The sequence below is a fragment of the Talpa europaea genome (genome assembly GCF_964194135.1).
Source record: "Talpa europaea genome assembly, chromosome: 4".
In the NCBI taxonomy this organism is placed as follows: Eukaryota; Metazoa; Chordata; class Mammalia; order Eulipotyphla; family Talpidae; genus Talpa; species Talpa europaea.
In genome coordinates, this window is record NC_140070.1 from 132,657,148 (window position 1) to 132,669,538 (window position 12,391).

The window sequence follows — 12,391 nt, forward strand, 5'->3', positions numbered from 1 at the left end:
TAAATGTGATTTATGTCATGTTTACTCACATTCCACTGATCAAATCAAGTTATTTCATTGAACCCAAAGTCAATGGAGCAAAGATTAAATTTCCCCAGTGAAGCACAGCAAAAGTGGGGAGGGAATAAATAGTTATGAACCAATAGTATTTAATTTTCAAAATATTTGTTATCAAGTGAGTTTTTTCTTCCCTCAAATATGCAAAATTACCCCCAAATTTACAATACTGATCTCAGTGGCACTTCCATCTCATAATTATCAGTTGATTTAAACTCAAATTAATATGCTAAAAGTCAATTAAGCATCAATCACACATCTATTCACATTAAGTGAGTTGGAGAAGGTTTATGTATATTTTATTTTCTTCAGCAGTTGCTATAGTTAGGTTGGTGCTGGTGACACATATTCATGTCCCATCAGAAAATATCTTTTCTAGATGTGAAAATTCTTGGCACTTTGTCTGCCCAGGAATATTGCCATGTATCCATGGTTGTCAAGAGGTTTTTCACAAACAGAAAGGACTACAGGTTCCAACAAAGGAAATAAATGATTGAATTTCATTTAATAAAATAGCTTGAACAAGTTGAACATGACCTTCTCACTGACAGAATCTCTTGCTATTTTTATATAATGGTGTAGAATAATTTCTTATCATTCTGAGAGAGAATTCTAAGAGGTTTCTATCTCTGAGATGAAGAAAAAGTCAAGATCATGCCAGGGGATAAAACTATGCTTTTTAGAATAAGTACAATTACATCTTTTTAGGTATTGGTAAAAGGGCAAAAAGGGAGAAAATCATTGGAACAAGGAGTAGAATTGAATTATTTGGATATGGGAAATTAGTTTATTTTTGTTTCCTAGTTAAAATCTGTAAGGATTTATTGGCAATGTTTTCCTTTTTTTCTAATTTATATATAGAAGATATACAAAAAAATGAGGTGAAATTTTTGGGGGCTATGAAGATTTCACATAGGAATTAACTAGTATAATCCAATCATATGATGCTTCTATCAAATTTAGTAAAATATGAATTTTAGTAAAATACAGACTTTTTTTTCAAAAAGCCCAAGAATATATTTAATGGGTATGGAAGTATACACACACACACACACACATATATATATATATACATATATATATTCATACAAAATCATGTATCTATATCATCGATCTATATGCATATAGATCATGCATATATACTCATACATAAAAAAGATATTTCATGAAAGTATATTACCACATGTCTTTTACTTTGACCTTTCACTCCATTTTATTAAAATACATATTTAGCTGTTACTTTTAAAATTGATTTCATGAAAAATGCTGTTTTAAATAACTCATTTCACTTTTTGGTTATAAATAAAGTAAAATTATTTTACTGAAAACAAAAATGATATTTTAGGAATGCTGGGAGCATCACTTTTGAAGCTTAAACAGAGGCTACATTCTGTTAGAAACCAAAATTCATGACTTTGGAGATCTAATTGTTTTTAATGATTCACCAATCTGGCAGCACCTGACTAGATACTGCAAAGGCTTACACAAAATGGAGGGTATTTATAGACAGAAAGAGGGTAAGAAAAGGTTGTTATCAAAAGAAAAGATTATTTCAGGTAAAGTCACCTTTCCCCTGAAGACAGGGGTGTCTGACCATGAAGATTGCCTCACTATGTCTGGGTTGGGACACAACATGATTGACTCTATTTTGCATCTATTTTTATATTTTTAACAATTCAAACCACATGACAAATGTTCTTCAGACCCAACATTTCTACTACTGTATACAAAGAGCTCAGTTTTTTCTCATAGACTGATCATGGAAGGTATGTGGCCTTTGAAAGCTCTTTTTCTCTTGCCTTTGAAGAGGCTTGGTGTTAGGGTTTCCTTGGCAGAAATAGTACCATTTCTTGGCATCTCTAGTTTAAGAATAAAAAGCCCAAGTAAGATGTCTGTGGCACCCACGTCCCCTAGCTCGAACTGCCTTATGAAATACCCAGTGAGACAGTCCCTGCCTTGCAGAGGGATGGACTCTCAGTGTGATGAGTTTCACCAGCAGGGAAGAATCTCTAAATGTTTGGACCCTCATAAAGTGTGACAAATGATACCAGTATTGTAGAATCCCAAAAATCTGCTCTGAATCATAAATCTTAGCAATCTGAGATTTCCCGGGCTAGAAAGTTGCAGAAAGAAAACCACAATTAGCTACAACATAGAATAAGGCATAATCTATTGATTTGACTGAACGACTTAATTTTGTGTACACTGTTGCCTATTTTCCATCAATAGTTTCAATAATGTAGTCTAGTTAATGCTTTATTAAGACAATAGGTGACAGTCTAACCAAATTGTGATAAATACATTTCCCTGATGGGGTGTATTATGTCATCCTAAATTACATAATACATCTGCCAGATCTGTGATAATTAAGTTTACCTGAGAAATGCACAACAAATGGAAACAATTGTATACTTGATAATCTTATTTACTCATTTTCCATTTTACAAATAACAACCTTCTGGAAGTCTCCATTGAAATGTTTGTTAATTATTGGTGGCTTTAATACAAAATTACTTTTAGAGATAGCATGGTAATAATTGCAAATGATTGTACAACAATGGATATTCTCTCTTTGCCTTGCATATTGACTTACTGGTCTAAGTGAGGCAATCATGTATACTTTTCTAATCATTTTATGTTCTATGGTAGTTTTATCCCAATTCTGCATCACTTCTATTTTTTTTTAGAAGATTTATTTATTTATACATACAAGAACTGGGGTGTAAACCAGAGGTGTGGGGGGTGAGAGGATTCACCAGAGACAGAGTGAGGAGCAGAACAGTCAGATTGACTAAAATACACTGCTGAGGGGAGCAGCAGGTGAGACAGCAGAGGTCTGCTATGCCATGTAGATTGCTCCCTGGCCACCTGGGGATAGAACTCATGCTGCAGAGGCTGCGGATAGCTTCATAGTGCTGTGCTTAATCCCTTGTGCCACCAGGGAGGCCCTCCACTTCTTCTATTTTTAACTTCTAGGGAAGCTTTCAACTCAATCTTGATGTCTGGATTGTTGGGGCTCATGCATCTATAATCTACTCCAGTTTAATTCTCTCCCACCCTGGCCATTGCTGCAATCACAGACAACTTTGGGTGCTTCTGCATATGCCACCATTTCCCCTAGATCTTGGTCTGATTCCATGTTCTCTTTTGCTGTCTCTTTAGAACTCTCAATAGTTCTGTTGCACCCCTTTAAATTTTTGACACCATCTCTATGAGTTTCAGTCCCCATACTCTACCATAATTTGTGGTGGACTTCTGATCTGATTATTTCTTTGGCATCGTGGCTTTCTCTTTTTTTTTTTTTGTGGCTTTTTCTTCTTATGGACTTCATTCTCTAAAAGTATACACTCCTGATAGTGAATTTTATGGCACTTCTTGGGTCAGTTCATTTCACCAGATATTGCTAAACCTGGTGTCCTCCATAGTACTGGGAATAGGGGAAACAGGGATAGGATCCCAGTCCTTCAGAAAATATTGCTTTGGTTGGGAAGAAAAGGGAAATTGTAAATCACTGTAAATGTTACATAATCGTAATGGGGATTTTACTATTGCTTCTACTCCAGACTACTTTGGCACTTACCTTTATTATTACATTCTCTACAGTGTGTCATTGTGGACAATCCAGACTACGTGAATATTTTATACATTAGCAAAAGTAAGTCCTGGCTTTGGTATCTGTAAAGACCATCACTGCCTTAGCTCTTGTGATTCTTGTCCCTTGTAAATCCTAAAAGTGTGGACAACGTGCTTCCCTCTGCCTGAAAGTATTAATAGAAGCTACCATGTTCTAAAAAGAAAAGATTATTTTTGCACATACTGCTTTAAACAAGAGTATTTATGGTATTGTTTATTTAGGTAATAAATCAATAAAATCCTCTGGCTCTTCTTAAACACAAAAATTCATGGAAAAAAATTTTTTTTTTAAAGATTTATTTATTTATTTGTTTATACAAGCATGGGTACAGTCAGAAGTGTGGGAGGGTGAGGGAATTCACCAGAGCCAGAGCAGAGAACAGAACAGGCAGACTGACAAAACACACTGCTGAGGGGAGCAGTGGGCACTGCAGGAGAGGTCTGCGCGCCACAAGGGACCCTCGCTGGTGGCCAGGGATCGAACCGGTGCTGCAGAGGCTGCGGGCAGCTTTGCAGCCCAGCTCAACCGCTGTGCCACCAGGGGAGACCCAAAAAAATTATTTTTATATAAAGAAATAGAAATTCAAAATAGGTTCATACAATTCCAAATTACTGTATTCCTGCTGGAGATTTATTAAAGGGCCATATTTTGTGTGTATGCATGCACATGTGTGTGTGTGTGTGTGTGTGTGTATGGGGGAATGATCTTTCCATATATTTTCCTCATATCTAGATTAACATAAAAATGATAAAATACAACAAAAGACAATCTTTCCTTTTTAATTAGTATCCAAAGCATATAGCATCTTTAATTTGAGCATAGTAATAACAACACATGCATTCTTCATTATCTAACATTTACCCTCAAATACATGCTTGTATTCAAGTCAGGAAATTTTTTCAAATCTTGGCCCTGAGTATATGTATTATGCTTTCCACACAACAATTATTGCTCATGAATTTTTATGAAATTAAAATTAATTATAATAATTAATAATATATTAATAACTTAATAATATATTACTTAAAAACTTAATAACATATTATAACTAAGTCCATATGAACAGAGTGAATTGGTGAATTGTCACCTTCACAGATATAATGCAAATTATATAATACTTCCACCTAAGATAGTTTCCTATTTCAGGTCAATGGTCTTTTGACCTGAATTTCAAAGAATCGTCCCACACTCTGGTAGATAAGGGCAAGATCTTAATCAGTGTTAACCATATATGGTTTTGAAATGTCAGTGCTTTTAGGCTCTTAATATTGAAAATGGAGGATAAAAATTTCCCTGGCATTTAAATAACACCCCAGACTGTAAAATTCACAATAAAGACACAAAATTAAGGTGACAGTCAATAGCCAGATGGCTTCTTTGATGTTTCAAAATACGCATTGAAGATTTTTATTAATTCAACTACCATCTGGGATAGAGTTGAAAATTGACATCTATAGGCCATTGAATCCAAGTATAATGTAGATATTGTAGTGTATTCTACTACAGCTTCTGCTATTTTCTCTCTGATGATACAGCATGGACTCATTTAATTCTTCTTTTCCATGTGCATGCAGAAGTAGGATACCTGCCTTCTGTCAGGATTATTTTGTTACAAGTACTTGAAATCAACATGAGAAACCACATTTTTATAGATATTTGAATCTGTTGCCCACAATATTGATAGAGGATTGGAATAATTTTACAAATATTAGTAAGTAACACATTAAAAAATCACCCTATGTAAATATGGTCATATTCTAAGTTGAGTAGTGCTTAAAGAGTAAAATCTAATTGACTAAAACATCCAAACATTGACAATGTTAATTAGGACCACCAGTTACAGTTGATTTGTTGGAAATTTAAATTAATTGTTAACATTAAACTATTTTATTTTTTATATAACACTATAATCATACTTTTTGGATGTAACAATTCATCTTGTAGCGACTTTGAATTTAATAAACTACACTGACCTGTCTTCTCATTTAATATTCACAAAGATTTTAGATTTCCATGTTTTGATTATAAGTTTACAGTAAGTTATATAGATAATGAGTAATGTAACTTGAGTCTAAATACTAACTAGTTCAGGTTTTCTGTCCTCCTGTCCTCCAGGCCCATGCTTTTTTTTTTTTTTTTTATAGGATTGCTCCTTACCAGGTGAAAACAAAGAAGCATCCCCAAAATAACAATTTTATCAAGGAAAGAAAAACAGTATTTTAATGCATGTAAACATAAGAGGAGTTAATAGCACATCAGCCTCAAAGAAACAAATTGGTTATAGGTAATTCATTACTTTTTCTATGTAATTAGAGATCATTGTTCAGTTAATTAAAAATAGAAGTTGAAGAAAATGAAATTAGCAAATTTTTAAAGGAGTTAAAGACAGCTATTGTGAAACTGTGTTCTGTGTGTTTCTACAGTTCTACTCTCAGATGAAAGAGATCAAAATCATTAGCTGCTACAATATGCATGAATATCAATATAGCTTTGAAAGTACAAAATAAGAAATTTGCATGGTCTGTGATACCCTGTAAGGTAGAAATATACAGAGTGAAGGTATTGATGGTATTTCAATCACAACAATCACATTCTTCCCTCAGTTTTCCTTTTTTTTTTTTTTTTTTTGGTAAATACCTTGTTTAATACAAATAAAATATATATGTATCTTTTAATTCAAATCATAAATACAATATGTTTCGGTGAAGAGGAAGAAATTACATTTCCTCATTGATATTCATTAACTTAATATAAAGTAAAAAGTACCGTATTTTTGAGTCATGCAGACATCCTTTTTACCACAACCATTAGTGTTGGTTTGTAAAACTATAGCTTTATTACCCTACTAAAATCTTTTATACAGCATTATATAATATAGAGCACTCTAGTTTTCCCTGTGGTATATAATCGTCTACACTTTTAGGTTTTTATAACCTCACTGAGTAAAATACTCTCCAAGTTACTGATTTTTTAAAAATATAAAATTTTAAGGCTCAATAGCACATACACTTGATGAAATAACCAGGCTTTTTAATAGGCTATTAGAGATGCAATATATTGCATCAATTTCAAACCACTATTCCCAAAATTAAGGTAAGATCTCTCTTTTAGATCTGCAGATAAGGATATCAGAACTTCGTTTTTTTATCTGTGCCCTGAGGCTATTTATCATGAGGTCCTACTAAGGGATTTATGATCATTAACTTTATATTAAGAGAAAAATTCAAAAATGATATTTTATAAACCTAATCATGCAATAGTTTCATATAACCAAATACCTTACATTGTACAACCTATAAAAACCAAAGCAGAAAAGTGCTAGTCAATTGCCAAACAAGTTCAAGGACACATATTAATTTCAGCAACTTACTTGACCCATAAAGACCTTCCTACTTAAGCACCTATACTGTGACTTTCCTACAGTAACCCCAGTAAAGACCTAATGACTTTCCTACAGTAACCCCAGTAAAGACCTAATGACATGCTCTATCATTGTAACAATAGCAGAGGGTCAATTTGGTGTTTTGTTTTTTGTTTTGGCAACTGCTCGATTTTTCTTAAAGTAACAGTAGTGCCATTATACTTGTATTTGCTTTATTTTCTTACTTGTAATAGAATGTTTTGACTTAAATAATTAGGCAATATTCCTAAAGGATTTATTTCCTTAGTGAAAAAATAAAACAGAATAAATATGTTCAATTATAATTTGGTCATGCCTAGACTCTCATGGTCTCCTTACATTTTTTATTTAGCTGTGACTTGAAAAGATTATGGCAAAAAGGGAACACAAAGATGATTTTAAACCATACAGTGCAAAAACTGCTATATTAGTTTGAAGAAGTTAACAAGTTAGAAAGATGGGTGCATATTTAAAGAAATGATATGTTCAACTATAATATCAAAATAGTGTCACAAAAATTCATGCAAAGAATAAAGACAATTTTCATCTTCATAACTTTCAACGTGTTTCCTCTCTAGAGAATAAAATTTCTCTTAACATTCACAGATTTTACCAGCCAAATTTGCCAGATTTTGCCAACATCAATTTTGCCAACATCTGTCCAACTGAGAAGGCTGGTCATATCCAAGTCATAGTTCTAAGACTGAGTCTCCAGAATTAAGAGGGTGTACACAAAGCACATCTACTCTCTGCCAATATTATAAACTGGGAACTGGTTTTTTTTTTTTTTTAAGATTTATTTTATTTATTTATACAAGCACTGGGTAGAGTCAGAAGCGTGGGAGGGTGAGAGAATTCACCAGGGCCAGAGGGGAGAGCAGAGCAGGCAGACTGATGAAGTACACTGCTGAGGGGAGCAGCGGGCAGCAGGAGAGGTCTGCACACCATGTGGGACCCTCGCCCAGTGGCCGGGGATCGAACCAGCACTGGAGAGGCTGCAGGCAGCTTCGCAACCCAGCGCTCAATCACTGTGCCATTGGGGAGGCCCTAAACTGGGCACTATTGTTTCATTTATTTGAACATTATTTTGGTCTTCAGTAAAGTGGGGGAAAATATCACACAAGTTTGGGAAAAAAATTAGAAAATTTATGTAAAATATTTGAGTAGAACTTGTTAGAAAACGCACTTAATAGATAAATGTTGTCTATCATTATTATTGACTTTCTTTCATTTACCAGGTGTCTTATATCTATACATATCGCAGGGAATGAACATTTCATTATGTTCTTTTCTAAAGCAATGTTAAACTGCCCACAGACAAGTCTTCCTAACCCATCTTCTCTTGCTGACACTTCATCATTTTTCCATGTTACATGTTACAGTGAGACATGTTTAAGATTTAGAGTAAATTTATTCTTTGATCAAGTCTACTTTAGATATATATGTAATTACCATTGTGATATACTCTAAAATATTTAAAATTAACACAGCATCAGTACCATCACTGGCTAGTTTTTCCCTCTTAAATTTTTGTTACTAACTCTAGTGTACAGAATATTATTCCTCACATAATATGCACTCAATAAATACATGTTGTTTTTTACAGCTAGATTTTTATCTATTTGGCAACTAAAGCTCCTCTTTTAATACTCTACTGTCAATCAATATTGTACAAAGAAAATAATGTACATTAAACATCCTGGTGGACATATCTTTATAAATCAAGCAAATAAGTTGGTTAATTGACACAATATTTAAGCTAAACTAAGACAGGAATTTTCTTTGTTCACAGTAATAATAATGTTGGAAATTTTACCTTAGTCTTAGCAAAGTTTTCTGTAAATAATGGGAATTAAATTAAATTAAATGTATTATCCTATAGCTTATATACAAAATCTTCCTTCTAGCTTGTGTGTAATTCTTCCTAGTCTTCTTTCTTATAATTCCTTCTATTTATTAAACTTGCTGATTTAAGATAACATTGAATAGAACAAACATCATTTTGAAGTCAAATAAAATATAATTCTAGAGGTATGTTAATTCTAAAGCTTGGCAAGACTTTAAAAATAAATTGTCAAACAATAAAATATGTGATAAACATTTCAATCAAGTTTAGAAAATATTTTCTAGTATGAGTAGCAAAATTTCTACCACTTAATTATAGTCTTGCGATTTTATCCTAAGGAAGTTTTACAAAGGTAAAAATTACATCCATAAAGATGCCAAGTACTACAGTATCAAAAATAGTGAAACAGTGTATATGAAAGCTTTGCTTAATTGAATTTTTATAAATTGATGAAATATGCAGCATTTGAAATTATAACTATGTATTGCAACATTAGGAAAATGTTCATAGCACAACTTTATTTTTTTAAGATTTTATTTTTATTTATTTATGCATGTAAGAACTGGGGTACAGGCCAGAGGTGTAGGGGGAGGGGAACACACTCTGGTGGGAGGATCCAGCAGAGAGTGGGGAGCAGAACAGGCAGACTGACTGGAATACACTGCTGAGGGGAGCAGCAGGTGAGTCAGGAGAGGTCTGCTGAGCCATGTGGGTTGTTCCTTGGTGGGAGATGGAACTCATGATGCAGTGGCTTGCAATAGCTTGATAGTGCTGAGACCTTAACCCCTGAGCCACCAGAGAGGTTATAGTACAACTTTATACAATGCAAAGTGTAAAATCATATCTTTTCTACACTGCTCAACTTAAGTTTTCAAAAGTGACAATTCAGACAAATTATATTTTTCAAATTTCAAAAAGATTTCCAAAATCCCAAATGCTGATTTTCTGACATGAAGGTTTACTTGCTCCTGACTTGGCCAACAGTGCTGGGTTGGAAAGGGGTTCTTGACTCATTCATTTATGTTACAATGGGATGTGGGAAGGGGTGACTCAGTTTTTCATTCCCTGCCCCAAGGGAATTTCAAGTATGCAATGAGTTGAAAACAATCAGGCATAGGATCATTGTGTGATCTAAATAACATTCACATTAAGATGATCTAAACTGTGCATCAGTAAATAAATCCAGATCAGACAAAAAAAAAATATCTTGGCAGTTAAGCCTCTTCAGGAAAGATGCTGGTTATCCACAGGGTACTTTGGGAAGGAGCTAATTTAGCTCTCAGATATGATTTACAATTATGATAGGTAAGCAGAAGTTCTTCAGAAGGAAGGACACTAGGTTTTATAAATTTATTTTTTCCATGTTTTTTTAATCAATGAAAGCAGAATTCATGTATTAATAATAGTTAATTTTCTTTAAATATTTTTAATTTACTAGTGACCAGCTAACTTCTTTCCATGAGTTTTCATATTTAAAACTCCAAGACATTGTTGCAATATGTAGTATTTTTACCTTCTTTTCATTTAGGTATTATCTGAGGCTTAGAGAGAGGAGATAACTCACTAAATATCACATATTAGTTTCAGAAAGCCAGACTTTTGTTGTTGAGGCCAATTTGTCAGTAAAATCTTATAATTATAATTGTTGTTATTATTTATAAACATAACTTCTTAATCCAAAAAGGCAGACATAACTGGATTCATAATGGAGTAAAAATGTATTTGATGATATATATAATAGGGCTCCTAGTGCTATATGATATCTGTCTCAAAATTTTTAAGGAAAAATATTGGTGTCCACCTATAAAATTGTAAAAAAATGTGTTCTCTATGAACATGATTATTATTTTAGATTAATATGTCCTTTGAAGAAATGGAAGAATATAGTTAAGATGTCATAATCTTTTCATCACATTGATGTCTCCTTTTCTCAGAAAATATCCAAATTGTTGAAAATCAAAGACCAAGGAAGATGCCAGCTGCCTAAACTACCATAGCTAAGAAGTATAAACAGTGGGATTTGAAGCCAGGGGTGTCAGATTTTAAATTTGTGCTTTACCTAGTAGTGGAAAGTTCCATTAAAAAAAAAAAGAAAAGAAAAGAAAAGAAAAGAATTCAGTAGCAATTGTTGGGAGTCTATTGAATGGGTAGAATCACCAGAGCTTGTCAGTTTGAGGAACAGGAGACAAAATTTTATGTTTATTTATTTTTATGTTTATTTATTTTTTAAGGTTTATTTATTTATGCAAGAACTGGGGTACAGGTCTGAGGCACAGGAGTGTGAGAGAATTCACCAGAGACAGAGCTGGGAACAGAACAGGCAGACTGACTGAAATACACTGGGGAGGGTACAGTGGGTAAGACAGGAGAGGTCTGCTGTGCCATGTGGGAATCTCCCTGGCCAGCAGGGAGTCGAACCGGAGCTGCAGAGGCTGCAGACAGCTTCACAGCTCTGTGCTCAACCCTCTCTGCCATGGGGGAGGGAGGCCCTAATTTTTATGTTTAGATTGTAGCGGGAAGACCAATTTTAGACAAATTTTAATAGCCCACTACGATCAAGGTTTTATGTAGACAAAGACATACAGGTTTTAGTTCTGGGTTTTGTGTAGTCCAGACCTGCACTGCACATAACAGCTATGACTACAGATTTAGGGACACTCCAGCATTTATGTATGAACTCTAATGGAATCCATAAGAAAGATAACACCTTCAAGATATAAAGGGAGAGAAGACGAGCTCAAAGAGATCCTGTGTTGCACACTGCATGCTTTCTCTCTCAAAGAAAATATAACATCTTGTTAAACTGCAAGGTTTGTTCATATAAGCTCTAATATATTGTGTTTGCTACTGCAGCAAAAGATCTCTTTCAGTTCTGAAGACAAAGGAATCTAAAGACTCAACACTTATTTCAATATATCATTTTTGAGCAGAATATTCTATCCTCAAGAATTAGAGACCTATATGCTTCTGTTAGATCAGTTGATTAAGAATATAAATTTAGGAACATCAGCTTTTCTGCCTCTGGCCTGTACTCCAGTTCTTGTATGCATAAATAAATAAATCTTTTAAAAAGATTTTTTTTTTTTTAAAATGTAACTTATGGGGGCCTCCCCAGTGGCGCAGCGGTTGAGCGCTGGGTTGCGAAGCTGCCCGCGGCCTCTGCGGCGCCGGTTTGATCCCCGGCTGCTCCCCGGCCACCGGAGGAGGGTCCCACATGGCGCGCAGACCTCTCCTGCCGCCCGCTGCTCCCCTCAGCAGTGTGCTTCGGTCCTTCTGCCTGCTCTGCTCCCCGCTCTGGCTCTGGTGAATTCTCTCACCCTCCCGCACTTCTGACTGTACCCAGTGCATGTATAAACAAAACAAACAAACCAACCAGCAAAACAAAATAAATAAAGCATGCCTCTATTAAAAAAAATAAAATTAAATTAAAAAAATTAAAAAAAAATGTAACTTA